The following is a 9,531-nucleotide window of genomic DNA, read 5'->3' as shown; positions in this document are numbered from 1 at the left end:
GATGTGCCACTGACTGTCCTGGAATGGAGATTCTTGACAGCATGTCTCCTGGCCACCGCTAGAGTTAAAGCTCAAATTAACTGAGTGGGACTCTAGTATTTCAGAGTATATTACAGACTTGCAAGTCTCAGGTACCAACTAGAACAGAAACGTCTGTCTATGTGGTGTGGGAAGGCTTCATGGAGAAGGTGGGGCATGGAGTGAACCCTAAAACAGAGGCTCTTGACCTTGGCCTTGCTTTAGTCACATGGGGCATGCTGAAAGACCATATCCCACGTAAAATGGGAGCCTGTGGGGTAAGACACCATTTGAAATGATTCCCAGGTGATTGCAACTCTCAGCCAAGACTGAGATTCACTGCCCTAAAGGATGAGTAGGATCTGGAAACAGCACTTCCAGACAGGTTTCATTAATTCACCGGAGTACGTAATTGATCCAATCCCTGAGACCCTCCTCTCAGCCTCTGGCTCTGATTCCTCTCACTTCATCTCCGGACATGAGAAAGTCTCCCCCAGAATCAGGTTGAAACTTGGGCCCCACAGCAAGGCTTTGGTTTAATGGTTCCATTTTGATTTATTACCAGGTGATGTGAGCGGAAGGGTAAACTTCCTGAGCCAGGCAGGTAGGGAGAGATTATCAAAGTCTCTGCTACTCAAGCGGGACTCAGGAGCCACTATCATCTTCCTAGTTCTTCCCAGAAATGCCCAGGCCAGGAGCCGCCATACCACCAACCAGGGCGTGGCTTTGGGCGGCTTCCGCCTCCTCTTAGAGCCTCTGATTTCTCATTTGTAAAATGAGGGGTTTGGCTCTTCCAGCTACTGCTTTCAAAGATCAGCTCAGGCCCGTAATCCCAGCACTTTGGGAGGCCGAGGCGGGCGGATCACAAGGTCAGGAGATCGAGATCATCCTGGCCAACATGGTGAAACCCCCTTCTCTACTAAAAATGTAAAAATTAGCTGGGCGTGGTGGCGGACGCCTGTAATCCCCGCTATTCGGGAGGCTGAGGCAGGAGAATTGCTTGAACCCGGGAGGCGGAGGTTGCTGTGAGCTGAGATTGCGCCACTGCACTCCAGCCTGGCGACAGAGCGAGACTCCCTCTCAAGGAGATCAGGGTACTAGGGAAGATTGAAAATGAGAAAAAGCGGAGACAAAACTAGCTGTTTGGAAAAGTGTCCAGAAGAGGGCGTGAGACGCTGGGGATATAACATTCCTGCGGCCTCTGCCATCCCCCGGAGAGGGACCCGCAGCTACTTAGGTGAGAGCGGATTGTGGTGAGGGGCGAGTGTTTCCTGGAGTACTGGAGGCTCAGAACACTTTAGTGGGGTGCGGAGGAGACTGTGGGTTCGCAGGTGGTGATATTTACATTTCCTCTGATCCACGTCACCTCACTTTTCTCCTCCCTCCTCTCCATCCAAGCTTCAATAGACTCGCCATTCTATTCTGAGGGTGGCAGGGCGGGGGTGGGTGGTGGATGGGGGGGTGGGGGGTGCTCATTACAGTTATTTACACACAGCCCGTGAGCCCTCGCAGCAGCATATAGGAACAGAGATTTTTGGAGGTTCTGCGAAACCATAAACCACGCTGTTTTGCCTCCCTCTTCCCCAAAGAGAAGAAGCCAACCCCGACACCTCTTTTCAGCAGTCAGGATGCCTCCTAGGAAGCAAAGCCGCTCATTCCATTTCGGATTAAAGGCGAGGTTTATGTGAAACACCCCCCAAAGGAAGCACATAACTTACAGGCTGAGTTGTAAACAACTGATATCAAACCTTCCCAGGGAGCAAGCTTTAAGATGCCAGGGTCTTTCTCTGGTTGCCCAGGTTGGAGTGCAGTGGCATGACCACAGCTCACGGCAGCCTTGACCTCCTGGGCTGAAGCAATCCTCCCATCTCTGCCTCTTGAGTATCAGGGACTACAGGTGCACGACACCACACCTGGCTTATGTATTTCTGTAGAAATGGGATCTTCCTATGCTGCCCAGGGTGATCTCAAACTCCTGGGCTCAGGTGATCCTCCCATCTGGGCCTCCCAAAGCATTAGGATTATAGGTGTGAGCCATCACGCCCAGCTGACTTTCTTGCTCTTATACTCTCAAAAAGAATTTTTTAAAAACTATGTCTCCACACATTTTGGATATTTTTAAAGTTTCCATAGGTGAAAAAGATGTAATTTCTAGTGTATCTAGTCACAAAATATTATAACACTGTTTTAAATGAACCCAATGGACTCTAAGTGCCATAGCAATTCAATAACTTCCATTGCCCATTTTAAAAATACACAAACAAGTTGTTTAAATAACTTATTTTTTGTTACTTGAGCCTGAAACTCCATTCCACTTTTTCCACGGAATTTTATCCTACTTTTTTTTTTGTGGTAGAAGTCCTTTTAATAACCTCTCTATAATAATTAACCACGACAAAAATATGTATATTAATATATTTAAAGACTTTCCAGTGGTCTAAATGTTGAAATTATTCTGAATTATCACAAATAGTATTACCGCACATCTTCAAAAATCTATTCCTATTTTTATTATAAGTGCTGAGAGGAATCTTGTTTATAAATAAATAGGAAGGGAAGTTTTGTTAGAACAGCATCCAATTCTTTGAATTCCTTTTGAGTTGCCAAAAATTACATGGTAATCCATCAAAGGATTATTTTTAATAACCTGTCAGCTGACCACTGACTGAAGTCCTGCTTCAATTTTGTTGATAGCATGGAAGTGGAAACCACCCGAGCTGCAAAAGAATTTTTGGCCCCTTCTTTAGTTACTTGCTTTCTCAACACCAGATTTTCAAGTGTCCTTTTGTGTGGCATCATGAAGGCTTTGGTTACCCAAGCAAAGCACCCTCCTGCTACCCAGGATGACTGACAGTCTGTCTTTCTTTTGCAAAGTAAGGGAAAGGGACCTGGGAACTGACACCTGAGAATGAGCCCTCCCTAACTGCAGGTCTGATTTTTTATTTTTTGTTTTTACTTTTGCAAATCAGTGCTTAGGAAGAAATACATATGGAGATATAGGATCTGGACACTGGTTCCCTTAAAACAAAGGATGGGATAATACCCTGAATAGCCCCACAAACCCCAATTTGAAGACGGCCACTTTAGCAGTTATTTGGGAAACCAAACTGCCATGATGAGGAGAGAATTTGCTAGAATAAAGTCCTTATTGGTAAGCCAAGCATCACAGAGCACTTTTATATAAGACCATATTAGTGACCTATTGCTGCATAGCAAATTATCCTCAAACTTGGTGGTTTTAAGCAACACATATTTATTATCACACAGTTTACGTGGATCGCAGAATTATCTCACAGTTTCTTTAATGTAGACACAACTTTACTGGGTCCTCACTTCAGGGTGGATCACATGGTCACAATCAAAGTGTCAGCTGGGGCTGTGGTCCCATCCGAAAGCTCATTGCATTACTCAGGATTATCTAGAGGGACAGAACTAATGGTACCTATCTATCTGTCTACCCATCCATCCATCCATCTATCTATCTGTCTATCTTTCTATAGGGGAGTTTTGGCCAGGCGAGGAGGCTCATGTCTGTAATTCCAGTATTTTGGGAGGCCGAGGCGGGCAGATCATGAGGTCAGGACTTCGAGACTAGTCTGTCCAATATGGTGAAATCCTGCTTCTACTAAAAAATACAAGAATTAGCCAGGTATGGTGGTGCACACCTGTAGTCCCAGCTGCTTGGGAGGCTGTGGCTGGAGAATCGCTTAAACCTGGGAGCTGGAGGTTGCAGTGAGCCAAGATTGTGCCACTGTACTCTAGCCTGTGTGACAGAGTGAGACTCCATCTCAAAAAAAAAGTTGGGGAGGGTTTATTAAGTATTAACTCATATCACCAGGTCCCACAACAGGCTGTCTGCAGGCTGAGGAACAAGGAGAGCCAGTCCGAGTCCCAGAACTGAAGAACTTGGAGTCTGATGTTCAAGGGCAGGAAGCATCCAGCATGGGAGAAAGATGTAAGCTGGGAGGCTAGGCCAGTCTCTCTTTTCACATTTTTCTGCCTGCTTTTTATTCTAGACATGCTGGCAGCTAATTGGATTGTGCTTGCCCAGATTGAGAGTGGTTCTGCCTTCCCCAGACCACTGACTCAAATGTTAATCTCCTTTGGCAACACCCTCATAGACACACCCAGGATCAATGCTTTGTATATCCTTCATTCCCTCAAGTTGACAATAAGTATTAACTATCACACTCATTTAGACAAGAATCTCCTTCCAAGCTTACTCACATAGTTGTTGGGAGAATTCAGTCCCCCAAGGGTCATTGGACTGAAGCCTCCCTTATTTCCTTGCCATATGGGCCTTTCCACATTGACTTTTCATCAGGGCAAGCGTATGACAAGAGCCAGAGGGAATCTCAGTAAGACAAAAGTCACAGTCCTTTATAATCTAATGGATCTGGCATGCCATCATCTTTGCTGTATTTTATTGTTAGAAACAAATCTTTAGGTCTAGCCTGCACATAAATGGAAGAGATTACACAAAAGGAGACCATTAGGAGGTGAGAAACACTGGGAGCCCTTTCAGAAGCAGCCCAAAATCGGGCTTTTATGACAACCTATTGGGAAATACAATTTCAACAAGTATTCCCATGTTTCAGGGACTACTATTTCAACCATATTTCCATTTCTTGGTTACAATTTGGAAAACTCAACCCAGTACTCAAAACTGTATGAGAGAGACAGTGGATTGCCAGCTGGCCTAGAGTGACGAGGACATTATGGACCTCTGAAAATGAGAGAGGACCTGTGGAAGTTCAATGACTGTGCTGGTTGCCTCACAGGATAATGAGTTCTCCATCCGCAGCAGTGTCTAATCAGAGGGGGGTGGTCCTATATTTGGGAAGCTGAGCATTCTTTCACCGGGCATTGGGCTAGATGACCTCCACCCCAAAAACTGTGATTCAGGGTCAGTGAGTCCATGCCTGGATTTTAATTTAGGTGTAAGTCTGTTTTCTCTCATCCTTTCTTCCATGCAGGTAAAGTTGTTCCCTTTTCATGTTTAGGGAGTTTATATTCCAACTGTTAACACACTTTATGGTTTCTCATCCGGATCCAGAATTCACTTTATTCATTCCCTTGCCCTGGTTTGAGGGGCCAGACCTCAGGAGGAATCCTGACAAGTTTTCTGGAAGAGAGAATTTGGAGAGAAAGGAGTTTAATGGATTATGTTATTACTCAAAACATGTGCTGTCCTGTTCTGGTTGCTCCTCCAGTCAGTACCCTTCCCTCATAATTTCAGAAGTGGCCCTGAGTCTTGTTTTAGCCAATGAGATGTGAGTACATCCCTCTCAGTATTGAAATGTGAGTCAGTCCTCAAGCAGAAACTTTAGAAGCTAGAACAGAGTTTGCTGCATCTCTTCCTTCCACCACCACCAGGCAAGCTTCCAGATAGAAGCCCAAAGGGAAGTCTACAGAGCCGAGCTGCATTTAACCCGGGGTAGGTATGTAATACGAGCAAGAAGACAGCCTTTGTTTAAGGCACTGAGGCTTTGGGGAATGTGCGTGTAGTTTATAAGGGAGGAAAGGGAGAAGGTGTAAGAAAATTATTATTATTTTTGGAGACAGAGTCTTACTCTGTTGCCCAGGCTGGAGTACAGCGGCACAATCTCAGGTCACTGCAATCTCCTTCTCCTGGGTTCAAGAGATTCTTCTGCCTCAGCCTCCCAAGAAGCTGGGTCTACAGTTGTGTACCACCACACCTGGCAAAGTTTTGTATTTTTAGTAGAGACGAGGTTTCACCATGTTGGGCAGGCTGGTTGCGAACTCCTGACCTCCAGTGATCCGCCTCAGCCTTCCAAAGTGCTGGGATTATAGGCATGAGCCACTGTGTTTGGCTCATAAGAAAATAATTTTAACTGTCATTGAATAGCTTATAGTTTACAAACCACTTTCACAGAAGGGCCAGTCTATAAGAAGGCTACTTCTTAGTGGAATTCCTTCCCTCTTTCTTTCTTTGCTTATGCGAATTTTTCTGTTAGGTAATCCCTTTGTTTTCTCTTTTCCACCAATTAATGAGCGGTACTTCCTTTAAGACTTGGCTCAAGGCTGGGCGTGGTGGCTCACATCTGTAATCCCAACACTTTGGGAGGCTGAGGCAGGAGAATCACTTGAACCTGGGAGGTGGAGGTTGAGGTGAACCGAGATTGCACCATTGCATCCAGCCTGGCCAATAAGAGCAAAACTCCGCCTCAAAAAAAAAAAAAAACACTGCAGTCAACTTTGGGCAAGGCATGTTCTAAGAACTGCAGAGAACACAAATATGGATCAGGTGTCGTCCCTGCCTTGCAGACTCTCAGAACCTAGTGGGGAGGAGGAGAAAGGGATATTAGTTCACCTCTTACAGGGTGCAAATGAATGCCTTGGAAGTTCACTTTTTGTTATTTGTGTGAGGGAAATCCCCACCTGCCAGGAGAGACTAAGGCTTTTCCAACAGGTATCTTCTTTTTACTTTGAGAAGCCAGGAGCACAGAGCAATGTTTTTCAAAGTGTGGGCACTACACCACCTGGTATATGTATTAAATATGCAGATTTGAAGGCTAGGTGTGGTGGCTCACCTCTGTAATCCCAGCACTTTAGGGACAGAGGTGCGCAGATCACCTGAGGTTGGGAGTTTGAGACCAGCCTGACGAACATGGAGAAACCCTGTTTCTACTAAAAATACGAAATTAGCTGGGCGTGATGGCGCATGCTGTAATCCCAGCTACTTGGGAGGCTGAGGCAGGAGAATTGCTTGAACCCGGGAGGTGGAGGTTGCGGTGAGCCAAGATGGTGTCATTGCACACCAGACTGGGTGATAAGAGTGAAACTCCATCTAAAATATATATATATATGCAGACTCATTGATCACATCTCAGACCAACCGAAATAACATACCTGATAGCTCCTTAATCCTGATACACACTGAAGTTCAAGATCCATTGACATAAAAAGCAAGGGTTAGACTCTCGACTGAGACTTTAAAATTGAACAGTAGCTGTCTGACCTAGAGAGTATTTCACACCCTTCCTCCCTGAGCCTCACTTTGCCCATCTGTGAAACAGGCTTAATATTCTGAACTTCCTTTATACAGTTGCTCTGAGGCTTCAAGATCTCAGAAGCAAAGCACTTGGCATGTTTCCTGGATCAAGTAAGCTTTAAAATTTTGTTTTTGTTTTTGTTTTTTTAATGTTCAAAGGAGGGAAAGACCATATCTGATTGTGGGATCAGAAATTCACAAAGCTCTGGCCAAGTACAGGACTGAGGAATGCGATTCAGCTTGGTCAGCATGAATTGAGCTTTTCATTTGTGCCAGGTGTGATGGAAGCCAGACAGTTGGAACCAGTTAGGGGTGGGGAGGAAGGATGTAAACAAATGAGTGTCAGGTTGGTTTGAGGTTCAAGTAGCATTGTTAGCATTGCCCATCTGCAGGTGAAAATGTGGGTCTACAGTAAGTTTAGAATTAGATTTGAGAATTAGCATTGTGAATGATAGACGAAATGGGGCGTGGATGAGAAGAAAGATGAGATCTCAGAAGTGGAGCATAGTTTTATTGAGAAACCAGGAAGAGGAAGCAGGCCTAGAAAAGAATGTTGAGAAGGTTTGGTTAGAGAGGCTGAGAAAACAAGAGAAAAATAATAGATGCCCAGAGAAGAGATGGTTTAATGTAGTGGGTTGAATCAATTCCCACCCCATCCTTCACAGTGATGAGGCAATTTCAATAGGATGGAGGTGAGTGAAAGCCAAATAAGAAATTAGGACAGAGGCTGGGTGCGGTGGCTCAAGCCTGTAATCCCAGCACTGTGGGAGGCCGAGGTGGGTGGATCACGAGGTCAAGAGATCGAGACCATCCTGGTCAACATGGTGAAACCCCGTCTCTACTAAAAATACAAAACATTAGCTGGGCATGGTGGTGCATGCCTGTAATCCCAGCTACTCAGGAGGCTGAGGCAGGAGAATTGCCTGAACCCAGGAGGCGGAGGTTGCAGTGAGCCGAGATCGCGTCATTGCACTCCAGCCTGGGTAACATGAGTGAAACTCCGTCTCAAAAAAAAAAAAAAAATTAGGACAGCAACTTTTTTTTTTTTTTTTTTTTTTTTTAAGATGGAATCTTGTTCTGGCACCCAGGCTGAAGTACAGTGGCCCTGTCTCAGCTCACTGCAACCACTGCCTCCTGGGTTCAAGCGATTCTCCTGCCTCAGCCTCCCAAGTAGCTGGGATTACAGGCATGTGCCACCACACCTGGTTAATTTTTGTATTTTTAGTAGAGACAGGGTTTCTCCATGTTGACCAGGCTGGTCTTGAACTCCTGACCTCAGGTGATCCACCTACGTTGGCCTCCCAAAGTGCTGGGATTATAGGCTAAGCCACCACACCTGGCCAGAACAACAACTCTTAACCTTGGCTGTCATTAAGAACCACCTAGGATCTTTTCAGAATCCTTTCACCCAGGGCAATACCTTCAGACAATTTAAATCAGAAGTTTTGGGAGTGGGAACCAGACATCTGCTTGTTTCAAAAGTGATTCTGATATGCACAAAGTGTTGAGAATCAGTGAATTAAGGAGTGACTGGGAGTAAGTGGAGATAGTTGAATAAGTGAAGCTACTGCTCTAAGAATTTTAGCAGGAGAGGAAAACACAAAAAGCCAGGAACCAGTGGAGAGAAGAAGAGTTGCTGGTAGAGAGTTTCGACCACTAATGGAGGAAGAGGCCAGGATCTAGGCAAGACTGACAGCTTCCTTATTCAAAAAGGGGAGAATCACTTGGAGAGGCAGAAAGAACAGTGAGTACTGGCCTCACCCCCAGAGTTTCTGATTCAGTAGGTCTGCGGTGGAGCCCAGTAACTTGTATTTCTAACAAGTTACCAGGCGATGCTGATGGTGGGTATGGGACATGGGGACACGCTTTACGAGCTACGAACATGGAGAAACACTGTTTCTACTAAAAATACAAAATTAGCTGGGCATGATGGCGCATGCCTGTAATCCCAGCTATTCGGGAGGCTTAGGCAGGAGCATCGCTTGAACCAGGAGGCGGAATTGCAGATAGCGTCATTGCACACCAGACTGGGTGATGAGTGAAACTCCATCTCAAAAAAAAAAAAAAAAAAAAAAAAAAAAAAAAAAAAAAAAAAACGATGACGAAGGAAACTATGCAGAAAAACTTTCGAGGAAGAGAAAAAAAAAATCCCTTTCTGCTCTTTCCACTGATATGAAGAGTTTCACTTTAAGTCCAATGAGAGCTGCTCAAGCTTTAGTCACTGCATTTGTCACCCTGGAAGTGGATGACACTATCCTTTAGACTTTCAGAGGAGCTTTAAAAATTCGGATACCCGGGCCCGTCCTTCCCTGTTAAATCAGAATTCCTTGGGGTGGGGCCTCTTCCTTGGAACCCTTAAAGCTCCCCAGGTGACTCTCATTATGGAGGAGCCCATGGGAAGGACTGCGCAGGTGAATTACAACTGGATCTTGCGTTCCAGGTGGGATGCCTTTGAGAATCACCTTCTGGGCGGGGGGGGGGGGGGGGGGGGGGGGGGG

This window comes from Sapajus apella, unplaced genomic scaffold (assembly GCF_009761245.1).
Source record: "Sapajus apella isolate SASKATOON/1434 unplaced genomic scaffold, GSC_monkey_1.0 scaffold109, whole genome shotgun sequence".
In the NCBI taxonomy this organism is placed as follows: domain Eukaryota; kingdom Metazoa; phylum Chordata; class Mammalia; order Primates; family Cebidae; genus Sapajus; species Sapajus apella.
This window is presented reverse-complemented; position numbering follows the sequence as displayed.